Source organism: Cervus elaphus, chromosome 33 (assembly GCF_910594005.1).
Source record: "Cervus elaphus chromosome 33, mCerEla1.1, whole genome shotgun sequence".
NCBI lineage: Eukaryota > Metazoa > Chordata > Mammalia > Artiodactyla > Cervidae > Cervus > Cervus elaphus.
This window is the reverse complement of record NC_057847.1, coordinates 78,517,363-78,526,036: the sequence shown is the minus strand read 5'-3', so window position 1 is coordinate 78,526,036 and position 8,674 is coordinate 78,517,363. Positions and strand designations below refer to the sequence as shown.

At 36.8% G+C, this 8,674-nt stretch overlaps 1 long non-coding RNA gene across 1 annotated transcript; it reads left to right on the top strand.

The window, feature by feature from the left end:
- The first annotated feature begins 2,365 nt into the window (after positions 1–2,365).
- On the top strand, positions 2,366–7,927 carry LOC122688343. Its single transcript, XR_006339416.1, has 4 exons — positions 2,366–2,394; positions 3,520–3,634; positions 5,633–5,688; positions 7,660–7,927. It is a non-coding gene; the product is annotated as an uncharacterized LOC122688343 (long non-coding RNA).
- The last annotated feature ends 747 nt before the right edge of the window (positions 7,928–8,674 follow it).

Genomic DNA, 8,674 nt, shown 5'->3' with positions numbered 1-8,674 from the left:
TTTATATTTTACTCTGAATGGTTAGAACTGGAGTGAAATGTAGTCCACAATGACATTTGCTTTTTAGCATACAATTTTCAAATTTTCATATATCTGTTTTCCCTCACATTTATTTACATACATTTTTTAATGACATATATGTTATACCACAGAAGAAAGGGTCAAATGGATCATAGATCCACATGTAAGAAAAACAGGACCCCTCCAGAGAGCAGAATGATTTGTTCCAGTGAGATAGACTGGGACAGAGAGAGAGAAAAGGTGTTATGGTGTATTAGCTAATGCTGCTCAATAATTTACCAATCAATTAAAATGCCACTGTTATTCTACTTTGCCACTTGGTTTCTGTGATATTTAAAGGTCACATGGGCACTACTGAGTGGGACAGCTATTAGCAAATACATGAAAACAGCATTTCCAATCTCTATGCTAGGGTGTCAAGGTAATTTGTGTCCTAGCTTAAGTTACATTTATCAGCATACAAGGGCAGATGTTTGACAAATTGGATATTACATGATCTTTTGGATTGTTCTAACCGGGGCTAGAAGATTTCTACCTGGAAGGAATCTTTAAGATTCCTTGCTTAGATTTATTCCCACAATTATGTTGACTAGATTCTAACCAAAGATGAGTGACATGTTTCAGATCATAAATGATTTAGCTGTAATTGCAATTTGTTAATTACTAAATAATAATTGGCTTTTATTGAACATTGAATGTTTGTCAAGAACTGTGTAAGGCATTTCCATGTATGTTATTTATCATAATAACAATATAGCCCATAAAATAAATCACCATTTTATAGATAAGAAAACTGAGACAGATGCTAATTAATGTGTTTGAAATCCTATGATTAAATGATAAATCCCTTTCCCACTCTCCTTAGAACTTCATGACTTCCTTATTTACTTACTTGGAATTGGTCTGTTATTGTATATATATATACTGAATTATGCTAACTGGTTATATTATAAATGGTTCATAGGGGTGAGCTGGACCCTTAATGTATCTATTTAAAAAATAATCCAATTCATAGCTGAATACGCAACATATATTGAGGAAATGTTCATTTCAATTTTGAAAGGCTGGTCAGTGAAGGAAACTGTATCATGTTCACACTTTGACATTCTTCTCTCCCACTGCCACACTCTTGATAGAAACACTATTACTGAAGTGATGACTCAATTTGAAATTCTGGGGCTACATGTGCATGAAATATCCATCTCAATCCTGGTTGGCAATAGAGTTTGATTATCCATCAAATAGGTAGGTAGCATATTATATCATCAGTTGTTGCCAGGAACCATCTTGACTAAGGAGTTCATTTGCTGGGATTGTCCATCTTTACAGAAGCATAACCTGGAATTTCACTGTTAGCTCAGTAAGGTTTCACAGGAATGGGTTTTGTGAGCCAAGCTCAGTGGGCTTGGGCATAATTATTGGGGATAAATGGGATGCATATCCCTTCAATGTTCCTTCTTTTTTCAAGTCCTTATTCATTTTCCACCTCACTCGACCCCACAACATTTTCTCCACTGCTGAAACTTTAAGGAAGGCAGTTATGATAAAGGCAAACATTTATAGAATTACATAAATGAGTTTGAGGCTCAGCTCTGCTTTTTCAGTACTTGGTGGGTTGATGCAAGACACCTACAGAAACTGAGTGATTTCCTCTTGTGTATAGTATTAACTTTCCAGATCTGTTTTAGAGGATTAAATGAGATAAATGAAAAGGTTCTTGTTGCTTTGTTCCTTATATGCACTGGGTTTCAGTGATCTTAAACCAATCAAGTTATCTGAAGATAACATGCTCTTCTTACTTGTCCTCAGCCCTCCAATGAATGCCTTCTGTCTCCTTCCCCTGCTTCATCTGCTAAAGACCAGGTACTAGCAAATTAGAAATGACTTACAGCTCTAAGAGAATAAAGACAGTTGATTTAAACCTCTGAGGAATATTTTTAAAACTCTATTCTGTCTCTTCCACACATTAATGAAATATCAAAAGCTTCTAATGGATATTTTCTTCAAAAATAATTAGATATTTATCATTTCATATTTCATTAACATAGTTGGTTTTCTTATCACAATATTTTAATTGACATGTAAAAATGTACTCATTACAGAATATTTTAAAAAGTATTTGAAATAATCTATGTGGAGTGTCTCTGTCACTTAAAGGTGAAGACAGAAACTTTAAAAATAATTTAAATTTCTAAGTGAAAAAACAATTGGGTTTAAAAGGAATAAGATATAATAATCTTGAAGTGTGACAAAGGAGAGATTTATGCTGAATTTTCAATTAATGTAAAAGTGTAATCTCAAGAACATGCTGGAGCACAGGCTTTATGTTCGGTGTTTGTGTTTACAGACCCCAGATATGCCTCAGGGGGCAACGTGAGAGAACAAAATGAAAAGCGGGCCACGTGGGTCATTGCAAAAATTTATAATCTAGAAAAATCTGAAGAGGGAGGATATAGATATTTCATTGATCCGTATCTATTTTTAAGCCTAGTGATGGCTGTGGTAACTCCTGATGTGGAATAGATCTGAGGTGATACTCCTGAAGGATGCGCCTACCACCACATCAGTCTCAGTTCACTGTGTCAGATCAGGACATCGCGAGGCCCAACGCCTGCATCTCCTTTCCTGATGCAGAGAATTTCTCTTTCTCCTTCATTTCCCCCCATTAACAGCTTTATTAAAATGTAATTCATATGCTATGAAATTCCCCCTGTAAAGTGCACAATTCAATGTTTTCAGTATATTTATAGAATTGTGCAACCATCACCTTTATCTAAGAATGTCCTCATCACACAAAAAAATACTCTTTACACATCAGAAATCAATTCTAATTTGCCCCTTCCAACCCATCCCTTCAAAACCACTAACCTACTTTGTCTTTATGCATTTACCAAAGCTGGCCATTTAATGTAAATGGAATAATACAATACCTGTTGCTTTGTATGTGACTTCTTTCTTTTCGCAAAATGTTTTCAAAGTTCATCTATGTTGTCACATGTGTCATTTTTAATTTCTTTTTAAAGACAAATGATATTATATTGTATGAATAGAACACATTTTTTGTTCACTCATTAGTTGGTGGATATTTGGGTCGTTTCCACCTTTGGGTGGGTAATGCTACTATGGGTAATGCTACTATGAATATTTGTGGGTAATGCTACTATGAATATTTGTGCATCATGCTTTGTGTAGACATACACTTTCAGTTCTCACAGGTGCACATCTACAGAAAGTCGCTGGGTCATTTGGTAACTCTATTGGGCTTCCCTGGTGGCTCAGTTGGTAAAGAGCCTGCTTGTAATGCAGGAGACCCAGTTAGACCCCTGGGTAGGGAAGGTCCCCTGGAGAAGGAAGTGGCAACCCCACCCCAATATTCTTGCCTGGGAAATCCCATGGACAGAAGAGCCTGGTGGGCTGTAGTCCATGGGATCCTAAGAGTTGGACATGACTTAGTGACTAACCTACCTACCTCGGTAACTCTATGTTTCACATCTGCAGAAATTGCCAAACTTTTCCAAAGTGGCTGCACAATTTTGCAATTCCAACAAGAATGTATAAGGATTCAATTTTTCCACATCTTCAATGTGACATGGCATTGTTTATCTTGTATTTGGTGAGTGTGAAGAAATACCATATTGTGACTTAAGATTTGCATTTTCCTAATGACTAATGATATTAAGCATTTTCTTGGGATCATTGATCATTTGTATATCTTCTTTGGAAAAGTATCTCAAGTATTTTGCCCATATAGTAATTCAAATATTTGTGAAATCTCTTTAGTCTAGATGCTATCCCTTACTAGCTGTATAATTTGCAAGCGTTTTCTCCCTTTCTGTAGATTGACTTTTTGATTTGACTTCTTAGATGGAATATTACAAAGCTTTTTAAGTTTTAATAAAATCCAATTTATCTGCATGATATGGGTGTTGATTAAAACCTCTAAGGAATATTTTAAAAACTCTATTCTGTTTTTTCCACACATTAATGAAATATGAAAATGTTAAAGAGCTATGGGCTTAAGAGCGCATACTTTGCCCATAGCTTAATCCAATGTCATATTTTTTTTAATGTTTTTAGTTTTGCACTTACTTTTATGTCTATGAATCATGTTGATTCATTCTTGCATATGAAATAATGTAGAAGTATAGTTTTATTTGTTACACAAAGCTATCCAGCTGTCTCAATACCATTTCTAAAAAAGACATTTGCCTTGGTAAACTTACTGAAATCATTTGTCACAAACTTGAGATTATTTTTTGTTAGCCTCTCAATTATATTTTATTAGCCTATATATTTAGTCCTATGCCAGACCACACTGCTTTTGTTACTGTAGCTTTGTAAGTTTTTAGATTGGGAAGTATGGGTCATCCAGATTTTGTCCTTCTTTTTTAAGATTGTTGTTTTAGTGTTCAGTCCCTAAAATGTGTCCAACTCTCTGTGATGCCATGGACTGAAGCACACTAGGCTTCCCTGTCCTTCAGTATCTTCCAGAGTTTGCTCAAATTGATACCCACTGAGTCAGCGATGCTATCTAAACATCTCATCCTCTTTTGCCCCCTTCTCCTTTCACCTTCAATCTTTCCCAGCATCAAGGTCTTTTTCAATAAGTCAGCTCTTCATATCAGGCAGCCAAATTTTGGAGCTTCAGCTTCAGCATCAGTCCTTCCAATGAATATTCAAGGTTGATTTCCTTTAGGATTGGCTGGCTTGATCTACTTTCTGTCCAAGGGACTCTCAAGAGTCTTCTCCAGCACCATAATTCAAATGCATTAATTCTTCAGTGCTCAGCTTTCATTATGGTCCAACTCTCACATCCAGCCATGACTACTGGAAAAACCAGAGCTTTTACAAAATAGTTCTTACTATTTTGTGTCTATGACATTTCCACATGAATGTGTTATATATGTGTATATGTGTTACGATCTCTGCAAGATCATCAAACAAGACTTCGATAAGGAATATGTTGAATCTGTTTTGGCGAACTTATATCACAATGCTAATTCTTCTCATCCAGAAGACATGGATATCTATACATTAATTTACATTCTCTTAAATTTATTTCAACAATACCTTATTGTTTTCATTTGCAAGTCTTATACTTCTCTTGTTCAATGCATCCCTTAGTATTTTTTTTCCTTTTGGATAGCTTATAAATCTAATTTTCTCTTTAATTTTTCTTTTTTGGATCATTCCTTGCTTGGCAGAGAAACACAATTGATTTTTTGTGATTTTATCTTATATTCTACAACCTTGCCCCACTTGTATATTAGTTCTAATAGTTTGTTTTGAGGACTCATGTACATTTTCTGCATACAAAGTTATGTCTGTACATAGGCATATCTATAGGTAAGGATAGTTTTAATATTCCTTTTCAAGTTGCATTCCTTTTGTTGTTTTTTATTTAATCTAATTATTCTGCCAAGAATTTTCAGTGTAATGCTGAATAGAAGTGGTAAGAGTTGACAGCCTGCCTGGTTTTGCCTGGTGGTTGTTTTAGCCTATGGGCAAGTATTTCTTATTTGTTTTCATGTCTCATAATTTTGTTGAAAAATGGACATTTAAATAGTGCAGTTTGGCAAGTCTAGAGATTATATTTTCTTCTTTCATCCAGAATTTGGTGTTGCTGCTGCTGTCTTTTGTTCAGTGACTTTGAATTAATCCTGTAAGGTTTGTATTATTTTTTGTGTGTAGCCACACTAGTCTTTATTCACTTAACTTAGGGTCAGTAAATTATTGCACAGAGATTTCATTAAATGCCTCCCAGTCTCTGCTGAGGGCCTCTTTGCATATATTAAGGCACATCTTCAGCGCTCTGTGTGTGTGCCAAGTCACTTCAGTCATGTCCAGCTCTTTATGACCCCATGGACTGTAGCCCGCCAGGCTCCTCTGTCCACCGGATTCTCTAGGCAAGAATACTGGAGTGGATTGCCCTGCCTCCTCTAGGGGAGTCTTCTCAACCCAGAGATTGAAACCGCGTCTCTGATGTATCCTGCATTGGCAAGCGGATTCTTTGCCACTGCCTCACCTGGGAAGACTCTTCAACACTCTAGTGGTTAAAACTCTTCCTTGATTTTCGATTCTTGTTCACAGAGAACCACACCATCACTCAGCGGTGAGAGCTGGGGCTTCTCCCAAGCATGACACAGCCCTGGGCAGGCATCCAGTCCTATGAAAGTGACTGACCTTCTAGATTTTCAGGACTTTTTCAGAGCTTTTCAAAGTCCACCTGGGCATCTCATTCCATAGCTTTCTGTTTATGTTTTTTGTCATCCTTTTGTTTGCCCAGCTTTTATCATCACCCATGCAACTATTTTCTTTCTTTCTTTCTTTTTGTATTTATTTGGCTGTGCCAACTCTTAGTTGTGACACATGGTATCTTCAATCTTCCTCGCGACATGTGGGATATTTAGTTGTGGCATGAACATTCCTAGCTGTGGCATGTGAGATTTAGTCCCCTGACCAGGGATTGAACCCAGGACCCCTGAATTGGGAGTGCAGAATGTTAGTCTCTGGACCACCAGGGAAGTCCCCATTTAGGCAATTCTAATGTTAAACTTCAGCATGCATTTTTCACAAAATGTCATCTGGGAAATTGCTGCTATCACTGAGCAAGTTCTGAGTCAAGTCAGATGAAAACCAACTTTGTGAATGGGGAGTACCCAGAGAGGTTAAATAACAGTTTTCTGGGAGTTAAGCCCTTTAGAGCTATGAATCTGCTCTGCCTATTCCAGTTGCTCCAAGGCTGCTAGTTTTCAGAACTACTGTGATTGAGAGTCTGTTGGTTTTCCAAGTGGTCATGGAGGTGGAAATAGAAAGGAATCATCATCATAAAGCTTGCTGTTCTGAGATTCAGTCACTTTTCTTGAATAAACATTCCTCAGTACTCTTGCCTAGAGAGTCCTGTGGACTGAGGAGCCGGGTGGGCTGCTGTCCATGGGGTCGCACAGAGTCGGTCATGACTGAAGCAACTTAGCATGCATGCATGCATTGGAGAAGGAAATGGCAACCCAGCCCAGTGTTCCTGCCTGGAGAATCCCAGGGATGGAGGAGCCTGGTGTGCTGCCGTCTATGGGGTCGCACAGAGTCGGACATGACTGAAGTGACTTAGCAGCAGCAGCATATTGTTTAAAACCTTTCTTTAATTTCCAAAGTTCTAAAAGAATCTTAACTTTGACATTTTTTGCCACTCTTTGGTCTTATGAATGATCAGAATGTTGGAGATCCTTATTCCACCATTTTGGAATTGTTTCTCTCCCAATGTGATTTTTAACATAATATTGTCTATGTTATTCTTTTACTTTATGTGAGGTCAAATATTTTTATGTAAAATGCTGGATGTGAGAGAAGTAACATGCATGGCCCTAATACTGGGAGGTCAAATCATCAGAGGACTTTAAACATTGTCTCGAAAAGCCACGTATCTTAATGAAATTGTTCCATTTTGAACAGAACCTTTCATATGCAGTCATAAAAATGCTCTCTATCTCTTTTTGATAATAACACAAGGTATTCACCATAGCATAGGATTTGCAACACTGATGCACATTTAATGTGGAGAATATTTGGGGGAGTATTGTAATGATATTCAAAAAATCTAAGTGATTTTCTATTTATTTATGATTTGATTTTTGTATCCAGTCACCTTTCAGGTATCAAGGTTGTTAAGAGATCAGGAAAGCTGCTGAGATCTGAAAGACAAAGTGTTGCCCTCAGAGTTCCATGGGGTCACTAAAGGGCTGTGTCATGAATGGGGCCAGGGAACCTGATGGTCACCGAAGCTGCATGACAGAGCAACCAATGATCCTGAAGCTAGTGCTTGCGTGTCCCTGGACCTCAGCTTCCTTATTCGCTTAAAGACTCTGTGGCCAAGTCTCCACATTTTTTAAAATTATATTTCTTCTTCTTCTTTTTTTTTTTTAATTGAACTATTGCTAGCATAATATTGTATTAGTTTCAGGTCTACAATAAAATGGCTCAGCTTTATGTGTATATATATATATATTTCAGATTATTTTCCATTATATAAGATATTGAATATAGTTTCCTGTGCTATATAGTAAATCCTTGTGGTTTATCTATTTTATGTATAGTATTTTCTATCTGTCAACACTATACTCCTAATTTATCCCTCCCCCATTACCTCTCTGCTTTGGCAACCATACGTTTTTTCTCTATGACTGAATGTGTTTCTATTTCATATGTAGATCCATTTGTATTTTTTTTTTAGATTCTATATGGAAGTGATATCATGTGATATTTGTCTTTCTCTGTCTAAATTCTCTAAATATAATGTTCTCTCCTTCCATTCATGTTGCTACAGGTGACATTATTTCATCACTTTTTGTGGCTGAGTAATCTGTTATATCTGCACCAGGTCTTCTTTAAGTTCATTGTCTGTTGATGGGTATTCGGGCTGTTTCCATGTCTTGGCTATTGTAAATAGCACTGCTATTAACATTGGTCTGCATGTATCTTTCTGAATTAGAGTTTTGTGTTTTCTAGATATATGCCAAGAAAAAGTCCAGTAGTATTGCTGGATCATGTGGTAATTCTATTTTTGTTTTTCAGAGAACCTCCATACTGTTTGTTCTCCATAGTGGCTGCACCAACTTATATTCCCACCAACAGTATAGGAGGGCTCCCTTTTCTCCAC